The sequence below is a fragment of the Spermophilus citellus genome (genome assembly GCF_964194105.1).
Source record: "Spermophilus citellus genome assembly, chromosome: 3".
NCBI lineage: Eukaryota > Metazoa > Chordata > Mammalia > Rodentia > Sciuridae > Spermophilus > Spermophilus citellus.
In genome coordinates this window covers 127,072,242-127,092,466 of record NC_138184.1, presented here as the reverse complement: position 1 = coordinate 127,092,466, position 20,225 = coordinate 127,072,242, and positions in this window count along the sequence as shown.

Below are 20,225 nucleotides of genomic sequence, written 5' to 3'. Positions count from 1 at the left end.
CAGGAGAAAGACAGAACGTCAGACACTGTTTTAAAAAGAATGTTCCAGATGCTCCATAGAGAAGAGATTAGTGAGGGTAGGACTTAGACAGGGAAGACCATGTGGTATACAGGAATTGACAGAGACAGCTGGGTGGGAGGTTCTTGGGGAAGGAGTCATGAATTGATCAAGGAGCATGAATTGAACCTTGGAGAAGGCATGTCTAAGGGGAGTGAAGTGGGAGGAACAGACTTCCCACGACTACTGATGTGATCCTTGATCCTTTCTATATAATATAAATCTCTTACCTATTATGCATAAAGACACTGGTTCTGCTGCTAATTTGTGCTCTTCATTGGAAACATTCTCACCTTCCTTGTTTTCTCCTCCATCTCTGACCTCACTGGAAACCCCCAGCCTCAGTCTAGATTTCACTCTCCATGCAGCCCTGGTCACCAATGTTAATTTTCCAATTTTTTTGGGGGGGGGAAAGTTGCTTTTTAAACTTAAAGTGCAATGACAACATACAACATCGTAACTATACAGATGCAGGGAACAGTTGATTTTGAGCAATACAGATTGCAAAAGCAGTTAGGAACCTCTGGGAATCTGTCCATGGGACGTGACCATGATGAGAGGGAGCTACTATAAACCCAGATTCCACTGGAAATCTAGGGTTAGGAGAATTCCATCCCCAGAAGTCTGAATTTCTTTTCTTTTTTCCAATTTATATACCCATCTGTCTCTCTGTGGGAAAGTATGAGTAACATGGAGGTAATCTACTTGGAGCAGGTTTTGTTCTGAGAGCCTACAAGGAACACAGAGCATAATTGACATGAGAGATAGATAGATAGAGAGAGAGAGAGAGAGAGAGAGAGAGAGAGAGAGAGAGAGAGGAAGAGAGAGAAAGTAAAGGAGGAGGAGAAGAAACACATTAATTGTTTTTTAAAAATTTTTATTATAGTTATTTTTTAATTTGTGCTACTTAGTTGTACATGACAACAGAATGCATTTCAATTCATTGTACACAAAATGGAGCACAACATTTCAATTCTCTGGTTGTACACAGTGTAGAGATGCACCACTCATGCAATCATACATGTACCTAGGGTAATGATGTCCATCTCATTCCACCATCTCACATTAATCTTATAGGGCAGAATACTGGCAGACACCACCTTCACCACATGAAAATAGACATCACCAACAATGACAAGACATGCTGATGCCATGTGCCCCTAGGATGTGATGAGAAAGCGGATCTCTCTATGTTCTTCTCCCAATCCACAGCCCTAGTCTAATTATGAGAAAACACAAGACAAACCCAAACTGAAAACATTCTATAAGATAGCTGAACCGTATAAAAAACACCAAGGTCATGGATAACCAGGGAAGACTGAAGGACTGTCATAGACTAGGGGAGACAAGCAAGGTTGAGCCTCAGCTGAGCATGAAGATACCTCTAAAGATCACTCCAGCCCCAGAGCTTCTTGTGCTGGGGCTGCATTTCATCCCAGACCTTCCTTTTCCCCAATCCTATTGCTTTTAAATGTCTCTGACTGCTGATTTTTCAGTATCCTTCCTCTCTAAAATTTTAAGCTGGGAGATTATTAATTTCCAAAGAAATTCAGACTTCTGGAGATAGAATTCTCCTAACCCTAGATTTCCAGAGATTATTTTCAGGTATATTTTAAAAAGCACACACACGCACATGCACATACACAAACACACACACAGATATACTACCTCTGGTAGTTGAAGTTCTCCAGAGAAATAAAAACATTGAGGGAGTGGGTAAGGATTTATTCTGAGGAATTGGCGTATGCAGCTGTGGAGGCTGGCAAGTTTGAAATCTGCCAGGCAGGGCAGCAGGCTGCAAACCCAGGGAAGTGTTTTATGTTGCAGCCCTAAACTATAATTCCTTTTTGGGGAAACCTCAGATTTTGCTCTGAAGGCTTTCAACTGACTCAATGGATGGGATAAGATCCATTCAGATTATGGAGGGTCATCTGTTTACTCAAAGTCCACCAATTTTAATTCCATCTAAAAATATATATTTACAACAATATCAAGACTAATGTTTGACCAAATATCTGGGCAACATGGTCAGCTAAGCTGACATAAGCTCTAAGGATTTTCTGGTTCCTTGAAAGCAATAAGGAGTTTCATGGTAATTTTAGTTTGCAAGAGATTCTTTTTTTTTTTTTTTTTTTTTTTTTTTAGAGAGAGTGAGAGAGGGAGAGAGAGAGAATTTTAATATTTATTTTTTAGTTATTGGCGGACACAACATCTTTGTTTGTATGTGGTGCTGAGAATCGAACCCGGGCCGCACGCATGCCAGGTGAGCACGCTACCACTTGAGCCGCATCCCCAGCCCCTGCAAGAGATTCTTGATTCAGAAGTTAATGTGCTCAGTCCAAAATATTAAGTAGCACTTTGATCTTCAAAGTTAAGCAAAACAGAAAGGAAAGGATCATGCAGTGAGGCATCCACAGTGAGTCTGTGGGTTAACACCAGAAAACTTATTTTATGCTCTAAAAATATTCAAAATATCTACTATTAACCCTTCTAAAAAATAGGTGCTATGACCTGCAGAAATTTTAGTAAGATTGGTATGCCTTCTTAGAAACTAATCAAGAAAATATTTTCAGGAGGAGAAAATGATTACGTGTCAAATATGGCACAGAAATAAAATGTGAGATTTGATCATTGTATTTAGCAAAGCAGATATCTTTAATGGTTTATGTAGGAGTAATTTTGGTGTCAGGATAGGGAATAAAGCCTGAGTTTAGTGCTAACAAAAAATCAGAAGGAATGGTGAGGACAGAAAATTTTGAAAAGTTCCTTAATGGGAAGCAGAGAGAACTGGGGAGAGCCTGGCATGGAAAAATGGGATTGTGTGCGTGCGTGTGTGTTTTAAGATGGGCAAGATAACATGTTTTTATGCTGATGAGAACTATCTAGAAGAGAACATTAAAACTGGTGCCATAGGAGAGAGGAGAGAACCTCAGATACGTGTCTTTGGTGAGGGGAGGGGGAACGGTGGAGGAGAACGCTGAGCTCCTCCTTGACCCCCCCACAGAGCCTGGGACTCAGACTCGCTGTAGGAGGTGGTAAGGTGCCATGGATGTTCCCCTGTCAAGGTTTAGTGCTCTCAGTAAAGTGGGAAGGTGGTCATCAGAAGGGGACAGGATGCATTACAAGAGAAAAGACAGATTCAAGTCAAAGTCCAGGAGATTTGAGGAATAAATAAAGCCAGGATCCTCACATGTAAGGATTGTCAGGGCCAGGGGATAGTGCAGTGAGCCCCTCCTCAAGTCCAGTGTCAAATCTGAAGAGGACAAGCTCCTCCTGTGTCCTCTGTGTTTCTGAGACTTTCTCAGGTTCAAAACTCCCAGTCCCATGTCTTAGGAAGCCCCTCAGTCCTCGGCAAAGTGGACAGCTGGTGGCCATATGAAAGCTTCCCTGTTGTCTTCTGTGAGAATTTTCCCATGATTTGAGGGCAACTGACACTCCCTTTATCCCTCTGCTTTGGTGGGAAGCACGGAGGTTTTCAAAGCAGTGTTTTCGTGAACGTACTCTCATTTTTATCATCCGTGTAAATTTCAGAGCCCAATAACCCGATCTTGGAGAGCAGTAAATTTTTAGAATTAAAATTAAATATTGTTTTAAATATTATTTAATAATTATATATATATATATATATATATATATATATATATATATATATATATATTTCCATTCCTGGACATAAATAAAGAAGAAAGGAAGTCAGTGGGTCAAAAGTTTGACATTAATTGAAAAGTAGTACCTCTGCTGAACTATGGATTTAGTATCTTGGGATACTGGCTACTAGAAATGAAGCACCTACTTATATCATCATTACCTTTATTGTTTCTTCTGGGAGTTGCAGATAATATTATTGGTTTTGAAACATTTCCTCTTTCTTCTTGTTTCTAAATTATATCAAGATTTAACACAGTCCTCAAAGTAAATCCTATCATCACTTATGTGGCTCAAGATGGAGAATGTTATTCCAACAAAAAACTGAACTCTCCTTTAATCAGATGGCCTTCCTGGTCCCCACACCCTCGTCTCCACCTTAGATTTCATGAAAGGCCCAAGAGAAAGCAAGCCATTGATAATCCTCTTGAACCATATGAATATGTTTGGGTGAATTTTGAGCACAATAGTTGTTCAAGGATGGTGCATTGCATTTTCAGATAAGACTCCTTTGTATCCATTTAAGCATTTAAGATCATAATTAATATGCTCATTATGACTTCTTTTTGCCTTTTGCAAATCTCCTATTCTGGTTTTCTGGTTCTCTTTCGTTTTTTAATTTTTATTTACTTTTTTTTTTTTTTAAGAAGGGTGGAAGAAAACATGATACATTACTCAGGGCTGAGCAAATTAGTGTTACACAATCCATGTTTATCAGCCCAAATATCTTGTATCAAGGAGAGTGAGCTCAATTATTCAAATCATTATGAAAGTTCTTCAAGTTGTTGCCAAATAGCTATTTAAGGACAACACCTTTTATTAGTTTAACTTAACCCTCCGTTTCCTTTACCTGGAACTAAAATCAAATATACTAATATTTTTTAGTAGAATTATTAATTTTCTTGGAATCAGGTGTCAAAGAACATAGCAGATAAGAAAACATTGTATTTGTCTGTCTGATTTAACCACAACAACAGAGAGGCACCTGCCTCCCAGGGAGGTCCCATCACCATACCACTGTTTCCCCAAAAGTGGGAAATTCCAGCTACTTTTGTTGGTCAAATTTTCAGGTTTGCATAAAATTATGCCATAGGATTATGATTATCACTCTCAGGAAATTGATAACTTCTGGGTGAGAGGATAAAGGGGATCCTGCTATGGGGCGAGGGTGGGGATGCATAGGCTTCACTTGACTAGTTAGGGTGCAAACTTTGATTCCAAGTGTCCATAACTAGGAAGCAGCACTAATAATTATATAATAATTATTGTTGTGGGGACCATTTGTTCTGCCAGACCACTCACTGAATATTGGCTGGGGTTTGAGTTATTAAGCACAGATTTCTACCTATTCCCTTTTTATTATCACTGACATTGCTACTCACACCTTATGCCCTGCAAAACAGGAAACTATTCTGTTAAGAGAAAATGGATAACAGCCATATCTCTTATTCTAATTTGAAATAGTGTTCTCTTTAAAAATAACTTTAATAGAGAGGGTTGATATGATCAAAGAATATCATGTGCATGTGTTAAAGGTTATGAAGAAACCTATTATTTTTAAAATTAATATTTGCTAATAATTAAAATGCAAAACTTAAGAAAACAAAAAGGTTTTAAGACTACGAGTGACCTTAGTTTTCAGACATCAATGATGCTTTCAGACATAATTCAACAATGGCTTAATTTGGAGTATTACTTGGAATATTTCTTTTATTTTCATTTGGGCATAGATTAGCCATTTCACTGAAAAAAAACTCAGGTCCTTTTTCAGGAATACAAAAGCATTAGAAGACTGACACTTAACCACAGGGTTACAGAAGGTGATAACAATGGAATGCAACCCAGAAAGCTTCAAGGTTTAGACTCCATTGAAGAGCTACATGTATGAAGACAGGAATTGGTGTGAATATACTTTGTATACAACCAGAGATATGAAAAATTGTGCTATATATGTGTAATAAGAATTGTAATGCATTCCACTGTCATATATAAATAAAAAAAATACAAAAAAGAAGGAAGTTTAAGAAAAACCCTAGAAAAATAGGAAAGACAGAAACAAGGAAATGAAAAATTGCAGCCTCTGACCCCTAAAGGGACAGCAAATTTTAAACTCTGCCCACTTTATCATCAGAATAACTTAAACCTCATGCTATGGTACTACTAATTTCAGTTCCTATTTCCTGTTACACAATGTCTGGCTTTTAACAAAAAGATTTATAAGGTATAGTAAAAAAGCAAAAGAAAAATAAAAGTCATCTGAAGAGACAAACATGCATCACAATCAAACTCACATGGAGATTTTGGAATATCAGACAGGGAATTTAAAATACCTATGACCATGTTGGAGACTCTAAAGGAAAAATAGGCAACAAACAAAAGCAGATGACTGATGTAAGCAGACATGTGGAAACTCTAAGAAAGAATCAAACAGAAATGCTAGAATCAAAAAACACCAAAACAGAAATGAAGTTTTTAATGAGCTCATCAATTGAACATGGCAAGGAAACCATCAGAGACTGAAGATGTGTCAATAGAAATATTCCAAACTTAAATACAGAGAATGAAATTAAAAAAATAAAACAGAGTAAAATATCCAAGAACTCTGGGACAATTCCAGAAGGTATTATAGATGAGGTTCTATGTGTGCGATTGGAATACCAGAAGAAAAGTGAGAAGAGGGAAAGGAGCAGAAGGAATATTTGAAATAATAATTGGGGGTGAATTTTTCAAAGTTAATGATAGACACCAAATCATAATCTAGAAAGTTAGGAGAATACAAAACAACAGCAGAACATCTGCATCTAAGCTTACTGAAATCAACTCCAGAAAACCAAAGACAAAGAGAGAATCTTGAAAGTAGCCAAATGGGGTAAAAAACACCCAGCAGATAAACAAAAATGAGAATGATATTGGAATTCCCATTAGAAACCATGAAAATAAGAAGGAGATGGAGTGGTTTATTTAAAGTTAAAAAAAAAACAAACAAAATAAAAACAAACTAGCAAACTGGAATTCTGCATCCCATGAAGTGAGCCTTCTACAGTGAAAGATAAAGACATTCCCAGACAAACAAAAATTTAGGGAATTCATTGTTAGTAGATCTAGCCTCCAAGATTTCTTATAAAAAGGGAGATGAAATATGATATTGCTTAGAAACTTGGATCTATGTAAAGAAAGTCTCAAAGGAGGGATAAATGCAAAATAAAATTATGCATAATTTCTATTCTTTACTAACCTAATAACTGCTCAAAGCAATGACAGTAACAGGGCACAGGCTGTTATAGTATACACATAAGTGAAAGGAATGATAACGAAGTTAAAAGGGACAGGAAGCAATGACTGGGATTACACTGTTACAAGGACCTGAACTACCTATGAAATGTCACAGTGTCATTTGAGAGTGGACTTAATTTAGTAGTAAATGTGTATTGCAAACTTTAGGGCACCCACTCATAACATTTCCAAAAGAAATATAACTTATATGCTGACAGAGGGAAAGTTGTATTATATAAAATACCCAAGACCAGAGAGGGCACACAAATTAGGGAAGAAAAAAAAAGAAAGAAAGAAGAAGTATAAAGACTAGAGAGTGGTACAAAAATGGTAGATACTGAACCAACTATATAAATTATCACTTTTAATGCAAATGATCTGAAGATACCAGTTAGAAGTTGAGAGTGTCATAGTGGATAAAAATAAGAACAAACAATAGCTGTTCTAAACTAAATCCACTTTATGTAGAAAGACACAAACTAAATATAAAGAAATGGAGAAAAATAAGGTATAGTAAAAAATAAAATAGATATAATAAAAACAAAGCTATATTAGCCAAATTAATTTCAAAAAAGCAGATTTCAGAACAAAGAGAAACTTGTTGGTATTATAGAGAAACATTATACAATGATAAAAATATTCTCCAAGAAGATAAAAGTCCTTAATACGTAGGTTAACTACAAAGTCAAAATATGTGAGGCAAGAATTGGCAGTACTACAAGGAGAAATAGCAAACCCACTATTATGGTTGGTGATTTTAAAACCACTCCTCTTTGAGTAATTGATAAATCAAACAGGCATAAAATAAGTATATAGTTGATTAGAACTGTACTATTAATCAATTTGATCTAATGGATATCTACAGAATATCCAACAATAGCAAAATACTTGTTACTTTAAAACACACATGGAAAATTCAACAAGATAAAACCAAATTCTGGGCTAAAACACTCTTGAACAAGTTTAAAAGAGAATAGAAACATGTATTCCTTAAACCACAACAGAATCAATCAGAAATCAATAGGCAAAGCTAAAAGATTCTGAGTAACAGGACAATAAATGAGTATTGGATAATAGCCTAAAGTATAAAATGCATGCCTGTGAACATATCTATGCTTATGTAAATAAACAAACAGATAAGTAAATAAGTAAGTAAATAAATAAATAAAACGGAGGAAAGATACAAATGTCCCAAGTAGAAAAACTCCAAATAATTTATGTAGATACTTTAACCTTGGTAAAAAGGAGGCGCTTAGATGCCTACTCCTTAGTGTGTCCCATGCATAGAGACTTTATTCCATACAATATGGAGAGGGAGAGAAGGAAACCTTGCACTTACAGATACCTGAAAAAAAAAAAGTAAACGTATTCAGAGGATTGAGGTCAACACCAAGAGGAATAAGTCATGTGAATAGGATGTGTTCTTGATATGATGAGATGAAAATGGCACTTTGCCTTTGTGAATGTCTCAAAATCCCAACCCCATTCTAATCATAAGAAAAACATCAGGCATATTCTACTATGTGAGAATTCCACAGAATATTTAAAAGAATTCCTCAAAGCTATTAGGGTCTTTAAAATAAGGAAATTTTGAGAAACTCTCAGAGCAAAAGTAGTCTAAGATATGTCAACCTAAGGCAGTGTGATATCAGATCTTATATCTGAGAAAAGAAAAAGAAAATACACTTTATAGAAACTAAAAAATTCAAATAAATGGTGGACTTAGCTAATAGTAATATATCTATATTTGGTCAGTGGTTATGAGAAATATATCCCACTAATATTATAATGTAAGATAGTAAAGGGAGGAAGTGGGTATAGAGCATATAAGAGCTCTTTATCTTTAATTTAACTCTACCTTACCTTTTTAAATTTGTCTGTAAATCTAAATCTGTTCTAATAGGCAAAGGCATTACAAACATTCAATTAACAAAAGAAGGTTAAAAAAAAATAGTGAACAGGAAGAAAGAAAACAGGAGATAGCCAGAAAGCAAGTAGCAAGATCATAGATCTATGCCCAATCATATTGAAAATCATGTCAAAGATAAATAGTCTCGACAACTCAATTGAAAGGCAGAAAATGGAAATAGATAAAACAACTTTGAAAAAAAAAGCAAACATAAAAGAGTAGGAGATTCAATATACTTGGTTTCAGGACTTACTATATAACTATGGCAATCAAGACTATTTGGTATTGATTGGCAGCATATATGTATAGTTCAAGGGAATAGTGTAGACAACCCAGAAATAGAACTTCACAAATATGTCCCCGCTGTTTTTTTTACAAAGGTGCAAAAGCGATTCAATGGCGGAAAGATAGCCATTTCAACAAATGGTGCTACAGCCAATGGAAATCCATAAGACAAAAGAAGGAACCTCAATCTAATTCACACACCTTTGTACAAAAGTCATGTCAAAAGAGATCACAGACTTAAATATAAACATAAAACTATAAAACTTTTAGCAAAAAGGGGTACATCATATATCTTATACTTGAAATTAAAAGCATGACTCATTAATGGAAAAATAGATAAATTTGGTTTCATCAAAATTAAAAAAATTTGTTCTGCAAAAACTATTAAGACAATGAAAGCCAAACTACAGACTGGGAGAAAATATTTGCACTTCATATCTGATGAAGGACTAGTATCTAGAATATATAAAGAACTCTCATATGTAAATAGTATATGGAAAAAAAAAAACCAGCCCAATTAGAAAATGGGAAAATATGAAGAAACATATCACCAACAGAAAGTATATAGATGGTAAATAAATACATAAAAAGATGTTCAACATTATAAACCTTCAGGCAGATGTCAGTTAAAATCACAATGAGGTATCACTATATGCCTTTTAAAATGGGTAAAATTTGAGAAATAGTAATAGCTTCAACTGCTAGTGAGGATTCAGAGAAATTGGATTACAGTATTTCTGATGATAATGTAAAATTGTACATCTACTCTAGAAGATAGTTTGGTAGTTTATTATGAAACTAAATATGCAAAAACTATATGAATCAGTATTTGTATTCTTGGGCATTTATCCCAGAGTAATAAAAGCTTAAGTTCACCAAAAAACTGTACATAAATGTTTTTATCATTTTGTTAGTAATAGCCCTAAACCCAAAACAATCCAGATGTCCTTCAAATAGTGAATGGTTACATCTCGATCCATTCATTCCATGGAATACTGCTTAGCTATGTAAATGAATGAATACGGATGCACACCACCACTTGAAGGAATCTCTAGAGGATAATTATGCTGAATGCCAATTGAAAAAGTTTATTTGCTATGTGCTTCCAATTATATAGCATTCTAGAAATGACAAAATTTTGGAAATGGAGAACAGATGTAGTGGATGGTAGGGATTAGAAAGGAGAGGGGTATAATCGGGAAGTGGGGATGACAATAAAAGGGCACCATGAGGGACTTGCTTGGGGGTGCAAATGATCTCTACCTTGACTATGTCAATGTCAAATATTCCTGGTTTAATATTTCACTATAGTTTTACAAGATGTTACATTTGGGGGACACTAGATAATGGATACATGGGATTTCTGCAGTATTTTTCATGACTTCCTATAAATCTATAGTTTAACATAAAAATAAAAATTTAAAAGACAGTGATTGCCATACTGAATTAAAAAATAAGACTCAACCACAGGCTTGTTATGTAAGACCCACCCTTCTTCAAATATAAAGACAAAAGTTAGTTAAGTGAGTGACTATTTGAAGATTAAAGTAGATTCCATAGCCAATAACATTACTAGAGATAAAAATAAAAGAGATCATTTCATATTGACAATGGTGTCATTTCATCAGGAAAACAGCAATCCTATTTTTTTTTGCACTAAGCAAAAATTCATAGAACCATAAGAAGAAATAGATGTTGAAATTTCAAGATAATTTACAAAATTATTGAAGAAGAAGGAAGTCATTAAGAATTAGAAGAATGCCAGAATACTACCCACAAATTGATCTACTCAACATGTATAGAACAGTTCACGTAAAAGCAGAAAAACAACATTCTTCTTAGCTGCACATGGATTTTTCACAAAGCTCACATGGAGGCTATCTCACTATGAATCTACACAATGAGAACCAAAATACAGTACTCAAGAAATTAAAAGAGAACTAACTGAATAGAGAACTGTACTATGTTCATTTATTTTTTTAATTTAATGACCTTAATTTTTCCATTGTCTGAAAATGAATTTATTGCTTCAAAGCCGTTCCAAACTGAATAGCTGATTCTAAAACTCATATAAAAGTGCAAAGGACCTGTTAGAGGATTTATGTTCTCTTGCTTCCAGCTTCATTTTAAATCTATAGAAGTCAAAAGTATGTAGTATCACATCATGCTGGAAAAATACATCAACAAAACAGAGTAGAGTCTAGAAATAAATTGAGAAATCATAAATTTTTCAACAAATATACAGGAAGAAGTGGGTGTCCATGCACATGAAAAAGTTTCTTTCACATGACATGTAAAAATTAACTTAAAATGAATTAAAGACTTCAATGTGAAATACACAACTATAAAACTTTAGTAGTTGTAGTTCCAGCTACCTTGGAGGTTAATGCAGAAGGATCGGTTGAGCCCAGGAGTTTGAAGCCAGATTGGGCAACATAGTGAGATCTTGTTTCAAAATCAAATAAATAAGAAAAGCCTTAAGGAAGGAAAAAGGAGAAAATCTTTGTAACTTTGGGTTAGGCTCGTATTGCTCACAAATGACACAAAACACAAGTTGTAAAAGAAAATGTTTGATAAGCAGGACTTCTTTAAAGTTAAAATTTTCTGCTTTATGGAAGACATTGTTGAAAAATGAAAAAGAAATCACAAACTTGGAGAAAGTATGTGCAAATGATATATGCAAATATGATAAAGGAATGTGCAAATATACACATATTTGATAAAGGATTCAACAAAAAACATAAAACAAAATTTAAATGGCAAAAAAATGAACTTAAGAAGAAATATGGTTGGTACGTAGGCATATGAAAAGATGCCTGTGCCATTAGTCTTCAGGACAAGGCAAACCAAAATCAAAATAAGATACCAGTACATACCAATCAGAGGATCTGACCTTATAAGACTGTTCTTACTTAGAGCTGACAAGATTAAGGAGCAACAAGAACTTTCATACACTGGAAAGAAAGTGGTGCCACCACTTCAGAAAGCTGGTTGGTTATTTCTTAAGATGCTACCTAAACCCAATATCTGACCCTCTCACTTCTTGGTTTCTCCCAAGGAAAACAGAGTATATACCTGTATGAAGATCTGCACATGAATGTTCACAGCAGCTTCATTTGTAATCACTTCAAACTATGGGGCAACAACCAAAGAGTCATCAACAGGTGAATGGATAAACAAGTCACAACTTATCTATATAATTGAGTAAACTCGAAATAAAAGAAATAAAATATTGACCCGTGCAACAATATAGATGACTCTGAAAATAATTGTGCTTAGTAAAGAAGCCAGTCAAAATAGAGTGCCTACTGTTTGATTTTATTCATATTAGAGTGTTGAAAATACAGATGAGTCCAGTGAGAGAAAACAGATCAGTGTGGGTAGGGATGAGATGGGGAATGGGAATGGGAATGGTGGTGGGAGAGAGGGATACGCAGGCCATTACCATGTGGCATGAAAACTCGACAGTTGTTGTCCCTGCAGAATCCTTGCGACAATCTAACCTGATTTTGACGCACATTCAAAACATGATGTCTGTCACCCTGAATAGCATTCCCTAATGAGTGAAACATATTTCCATATCAACATCTTAGAATGTTCACATTCACCTGACTTCAGTACTCCATCCTTTCAAATGGGAAAAAACCTACAATATTACATCTTATCTTCTCAAAAATGGCAACTAATTTGTCAAGCATCATTATCACACTCTTACACATCAATGTGAAACTTCATTATATATATATATATATATATATTCATAATATATGTGCATATATATATACATGCACATATATATACACATGTATATATATGCACATACATATGTACACACACAGTGGAATATTATTCGTCCATAATAAAAAACAAAATCCTGTTATTCGAAGCAACGTAGATTGGCACTGGATAATTATGTTAAGTGAAATAAGGCAGGAACAGAAAGACAAACACTTTATGATCTCCCTCACTTGTGAAAACTAAAAAACTGATCTCATAGAAGACTAGAGTGAAATAGTTGTCTCTAGAAACTAGGAATGGAAGAGGAGAGAGGGAAGAGAAAGGCATAAGATAAGAGACACCAAGGCACAGTCACAGAGGAATTAGTTCTGTTTTTTCACAGCACAGTATGTTAACTATTGTTTTCAACAGTCTAAGATATATTTCAAACCAGAAGAATGTGCAAGTTAATTTTCAAAACATAGAAATAATGTTTTAGGAGATGGTTATGTGTATTACCCTGATTTGATCATACACATTCTATACATGTATTCTATTATCATAATGTAATCTATAAAGATGTACAAATATCACATCTCAGTAGAGAAAAATTAAAACCCAAGTGAGGTTTAATATAAACCATGTAGTCTAATATGAACCGTGTGCAACATGAGTTATGTAATATTTAGCATGTGAGGACAGCAGTAAATGGTCATGCACCTCCCCCCCCACCCCAGGGTCCTACGTGCTCTCTCTCCTGTGTATTCAGGTTTCCAATTTTAATAGCGGATGTGGGGAAGCTGTAATGGTAATTGCCTATTATAACAAGACTTCGGAGAGGGATAAGATTAGCTCCTCCTCAGAACCAGGAACACCTGCCCCATGGGAATCCTGGCATCCTTCCTGGATCAGCAATTGCTAATTTAACATCTAGAAGGTTCTGACAGGTTGCAGCTCACAGATGTGAGCTAAACTGTAGAGAGGCTCAGAATTGGACATTAGTGTTTCTCTTACTTTAGTTCCCAAAGCCGTCATCTTAAACTTCAAACTTATCCACCTGAAAAAGAGAGCAAAGAGAAATTTAGTCATTTATAATCTAGATTTCTTTTTTCTCCACCCAGTTCTTTTTTTTTTTTTTTCTTTTTTTCTTTTTATAAACTGCTAAGCCCTCTCTGGAAATGACAAGAAAGAAATGTGACTGAGAATCCCAATGTCCATTGTCTCCCTATACAGGCAGGTGTGCAAATGCTTTCTCTCTCCAAGAAATTTCCTGGCCTGGCCATCCTCAGTCAGCAGCTTGGGGGAAGGAGAGAGAATACTACAAGGAGAGAAGAAGAAGGAAATGGAGACTTTCCTGTTTGGCCCTGGGTAACTTGTGGCCCCAAGGCTGACTGCTGCTCTGTGTACCGTGCCCTCACCCACCCCATGTTCTATGGGGACATTCCTTCAGGATTTCATGTTCCCTCCTGTTCCCACCTTACTCACCAATCAATGTTCTGTAAGAACAAGCTTTCCATTTCTTGTCTAATTTTATAATTCAAGCAATTTCAGGAAATATTCATGGAACTCCAGTCATGTGTTCAAATTTAGGAATGTGCATGTAGTGTGGGGAAATCCCACAAACGAAGGCCTGGAACTTGTCAAAATGTAGTAAGCAGCCGCATTTTTGTCCATTTCTGGAAGCTTTACTTAATTACATCGATCTGTGCGTCTACCCTTATGCCAACATTATACTGTAGCTTCATTATTATAAAATCCAAAATTATGTACCGTAAACTGTCCAAATTATTCTCTTTTACAAAATTCTGTCCTGGCTATTCTGGAACCTTTACAATTCTAGAAAATGTGATGTTACCTAAACAATTCATACCACTATCCTTCCGGAATGTGTTTTTTTTTTTTTTCCGGGGAGGGGCAGGTACTGGAGATTGAACTCAGGGGCACTCAACTACTGAGTCACATCCCTAGCCTTATTTTGTATTTTATTTAGATACAGGAGCTCAATGAGTTGCTAAGCACCTCATCTTCACTGAGGCTGGCTTTGAACTGAGATCCTCCTGCTTCAGCCTCTCAGTTTACGTGCCCTGCTCCTGCTGGGATTTTTTTTTTTAAATACATTGAATAAATAGACCTATTTAGGGACAAGATTCTTAGCTTACTGAGTCTTCCAAAAGATGAATTTTATATGCATTTAAATTTATCTAACTCTTAATCTTTATTTTTCTCAGAAAGCATAATTTATAATGTGAAAGTCTATACATATTTTATTCAAAATATTCCCAATTTACTTTATATTTTCATGCTAATAATGGTTTTAAAATTTTTTAATTGGTACTATTTTATTAAAATACAATTTTTCTATTATCCTGGAATCCTGCAATCTTGATTAAGTCACTTATTATTTTTAATAGCCCTTAATAGATTCCATAGAATTTCTACATATGCAATTATGCCATCTGCAAAATTTTATTTATTTTATATACATTTTTTATCTTTATTTCATAAGGATAGCTAGGCTTGCTGTCTGGTACACTATTAAGTAAGAGTGATACTGAAGTTATATATTTTCTCAGCATTTATTTTTTTGAGAATGTATTTAAATTTTATTTATGAAGACTGATTTCATTGGATATAGAATTCTTGGTTGATTTCTTTATTTCTTTTAGCACTTCATAAATATTGTTGCAATTTCTTTATATTTATAATGTTTCTGTAAGAAGCAAATTTGGTCTTCATTTTTGGTTACCTGGATGTAATGCTGATTTTTTTTTTTCTGCTTGCTTTTAAGATATTTTCTTTACCTTGGGATTTCTGCAATTTTATCATGGTGTATTTTGTTATGGCTGTCCAGATATTTATCTTACTTGTGGTTCACTTAGTTTCTTATATGTGGGGAAATACTGTTTTTATTAAACTTGGAAAAAAGACAAATATTTCAAAAATTTTTTCTCCCTCTTTCTCAGATTCCAAATATAAGTATGTTATGCCATTTAGCATTGTTCATAACTCAAGGAGTCTGGAGATTTAATGTTTTTTAGTCTTTTTTTCCCTCTATTCTTATGCTCTACTAATCTGCTGTTAATTCCACCAAGTTATGTGCTGTTTTTCAAATATTGCATTTTTATTTCTATAAGTTATGTTGCCTTTTTATATCTTTAATTTCTCTTCTTATTATGGTCATCCTTTTATTCCTTGAATATTTTTCAGAGCTGTATCATAGACTTTGCCTACTAATTTCAGTAATTCTGGCATTTATGGTTTTATTATGGTATCCTTTAACTGACAGGTTTTTTTCCCCCTCTCCTGATTATAACTCAAGGTTCCCTATTGTATCACACATCTAATAAATTTTATTTGGAAGACTGAATTTTGATTCCTCTTTCTTTAAAGTTTGTTTTAACAGGCACTGAATTACCTGAGGATTATAAGCTTTGTTAGAGTGTATCTAGTTTAGGCTTAAAAAAATGAGGCATGACTGTTCTGGCCTCTCTAACAAATGTGTAATTAACAAAGGCATGCAGGCAGCACTGTTAGTGAGGACTCTGTCTTTATCAGTTGACAGGAATTCTTCTCACCTGAATGGCCTTGTGATCATGGAATTCAATGAGACTTTCATGTTGTTTATCTTTCAGGCTTTTCTGTATATTTAACTGTCCATTGATTCCCATCTTCCTGAAAGACTCCTCTGCTTTGGCTTCCTCCAAATTTATTTTACATTGCTTCTTCTCTTTCTTCTTCCTGTCTTTCTTCTCTGCTCAGTTAATTACTTTTCCACTGATTTAAAGTATAAAATTTTAAAGGAATATGCTAATAGTCATCTTCCACCATACTCCAGGTAATATCAGACCTGCTGGTCACTTTTGCCAGAATTCTCCTGATCCCTGATATTTCCTCCTAATAATTTTCCTTCCACCAATTCCTACTCATTTCCATGCCTATAGATTCCCACAATAATCCTAAATGAAGACTTCCTACTATGCTTCCACAAGTGTCACTGAATAATTTTCATTTCACACCTCTCATCATTTCTGCAATGTGTTATAAGAATAACCTCCTAAAGTGTCCAGGCTCAGTCTATTTCAATTTCATCCTTTGCAGGATTATTTGTGTTACTTCATAAAATTCAAATTATATTCTGTTACCTTCCTGATTTAGTTTTTCTCAAAACCATCTATTATCTTTGAGAAGCAGCCCAGACTTTGAAGTATGACCCCACAATCATCAATGGTATAATTGTTCTTTGTCCTTCTACCTTCATCTCTTTCTATATTTAGATAAGAGCTTCTTTATTTTTTTTTCTCTTGTGGTCTATTTGTAGTATTCGAAAATAGTAAATTTTCATTTTCCTCTTAACATGCATCCTTAAAATCCTCCTCCTCTCTCTGGCCTCACTCGCTCCTACACATTCATCACAGGCAGATGAGGCATCCCTATGGCAAGGAAGCCTTGCTTATTTCTCATAACAAGAGAATAGCCTTTGCATCCTCCGATGTCCCCATCACGTTGTGTGTGGCTCCATTGCTGCACTGCAACACTGAGTAATTACTTGTCTGCTTATTTATATTTCCCACTGGAATTTGAGTTTCTTCAAGGCAGGTTCAAGCTCCACACCAGTTAAGTATGATTTGAAGTGCCCTTGAAGAGGAAGAAATGAGTGAAGTCTGTATCATTAGGAACAAGGTCAACCTTTTAAAGAGAATTGCATAATGGACCCATTTATACTTGATTTAGAGTATGTGCATTAGAAGCAATGAAAGAAAAAAATGTGTCTGGACAGAAAGTGTGGTCAGATTGGAGCCTTGATATCAAATAAGGGATGCTACAATCAAAGGACAATTTACAGAATTTTTAAGAAGTAAGTTGATCGGAGCTCTATTTTGAAAAGGATTGGGTTGAAAAGAAGTGCAGGACAAATTTACCCAAGGGAACAATAATAACCAGAGTCCTTCCTCAATATTTTACATATGTAAATAATGAATAGAAGCATGTAGTTTGGAGTTCCAGAAAGAGAGAGAAGAAAAAAAAAAGCATAGAAAAGCATTTGCATTTCAAATGTAGAACATGAATAAATGCACGGGAGAAATTGTCAAATGTGAAATGGGGGAAATTTCCTGCCACAGGAGGAGAACCAGCAAGGAGACATTCATAAGAAGATGAAGAAGAGACTGGGTCCCTGAGGGCCAGAAGCACCACAGTCCCTGTTGCCAGGTGCTGTGTTGAAAGGCAGCACTAATTTCTTCACATTGTGCTTTTTTTTTTTCTACATAGTAGGGATAAATCTTGGATCCCAGCTTTTCAGCATCTTGTTCTTTTTGAGTTTCCTGTTACATATCAGTGATTCAAAGCACTCCCCTACCATTTGGTAAGTAAAAGAGAGGAGAAGCCTTTCCTCCAGCACCAGCTTCAGGCAGAAGCTGAGGTTATTTTTTGAGGCTTTCAATGACTCTAAAAGTCCCATCTACCTTGGCACTGTGAGCAGCTGGGTCACTGATATTATTTTTTCCTATAATCCTTGCACATTAGGTTTTTGGAAAATGGCTTTTTGTTCTATCTCCTACAGGGTGCCCAATAGCTATAAGAGACTTTAAATGCTGTGTTAAATACCTGTGCTGAAAATATTTATGAGGCTTATATTTCTCTGAATAAACATTTACTAATATGACATTTGATTTTAGAACGAATGTGGAAGCAATAAGAGCCTTAAAAAATGGTCATTTACACCGAGTGCGGTGGCACACCTGTAATTCCAGCAGCTCTGGAGGCTGAGACAGGAGGCTTGTGAGTTCAAAGCCAGCCTCAGCAATGGCAAGGCATTAAGCAACTCAGTGAGATCCTGTCTCTAAATAAAATACAAAATAGGGCTGCAAATGTGGTTCAGTGGTTGAATGCCCCTGAGCTCAATCTGAAGTACCCCCACCAAAAAAAAAAAAAAAAAAAAAAAATATATATATATATATATATATATATATATATATATATATATATATTCAGAACACATTATTTGACCAGGTTGGATTTGAAAGAACAGTTACTTTTACCCTGGTTGAAAATTAGACATTGGCAGTTGCAAACATATGGTCACATTGATCATCACTTTCAACTGACAGAATAAAGTTGCCCTGGAAGGCAAAACTTTGATAGACAAAGTTACTATTATAGTAGACAATTCACTGTGAAGGTACAGAGTGTACAGGGAATACAGAGTAGGCAACTTACTTACTCAGGAGAATCCAAAGAAAAAAACAATTTTGAGGGCTTAAGTTTCCAGAAGAAAACATAGTCATAAAATTTCAGAATCTTTGTCTGTTCCTCAAACATTGAATATTTCTTGAAGCTTCAGTTTTAATGTTTCCAAAAATCTATAGCCAATTTGACCTTTGATTTGGCTAAAGTTATCACAGGAGTTGACTTGGAGTCAGTCTTGTCAGATTGGCATTGTTCAAATTATAGACTAAAATTAATGAATAAATAAACATGCAAAAAATGGGATGCAGAGTGTCCTAAAATAATGGCAAAATATCCATGATACAACAGAAAATCACTCTGCATAACAAGAGATAGGAAAAATACAACATGAATGAGAAAAGACAATCAATTAGTACCATTACTTAAATGAATCAGATGTTAAAGTTATCTGACATGAATTTTAACGAGATCATCATGTAAATTATTCAACAAGAAATTAAAAATTCTTTGAAACAAACAAAAGGAACCATTTCAAAAGATACACGTTATTTAAAAAGACAAGTTAAAATAGTAGAGTTAAAAAATAAAAAATATTTTTTTTAAAAGTCTAAGTTCTTTAATAATAGAGTAGAAATGACAGCAAATACAATCAGTAAATTTTAGGAGAGCTCAATTGAAATTATGTAATCAGAAAAACAGAACTAAATAAGTCAAAAAAAAAAAAAACCCGAAAAATAGGGTATGAATGACCTGAGGGAAAATAACACAATTAGCATTTGTTTCATGTACATCTCGGATGAAGAAGAGTGACCTGGTGCTGAGAAAATATTTAAAGAAATAATGACTGTAAACTCACCAAATTTGGGAGAAAACACAAGCCTAGAGATTCAAGAAGCTGGGAAAACCCTAAGTGGGTGTGTTTAAGTCTGCTTTTTCACTGATATGACTAAAAGACCCAACCAGAACAACTGTTGTAGAGGAAATGCTTGCTTATCTGAGGACCCATGATTCCAGAGATCTTAGTCCATAGACAGCCAGCTTTATTCCTCACCTGGAGGTGAGTAGGACATCATGGTGGAAGAGTGCGGCAGAGGGAAGCAGCTCACAGCATGATCAGAGAGCAGAGAGAGAGACTTCACTGCTAGATATTTTT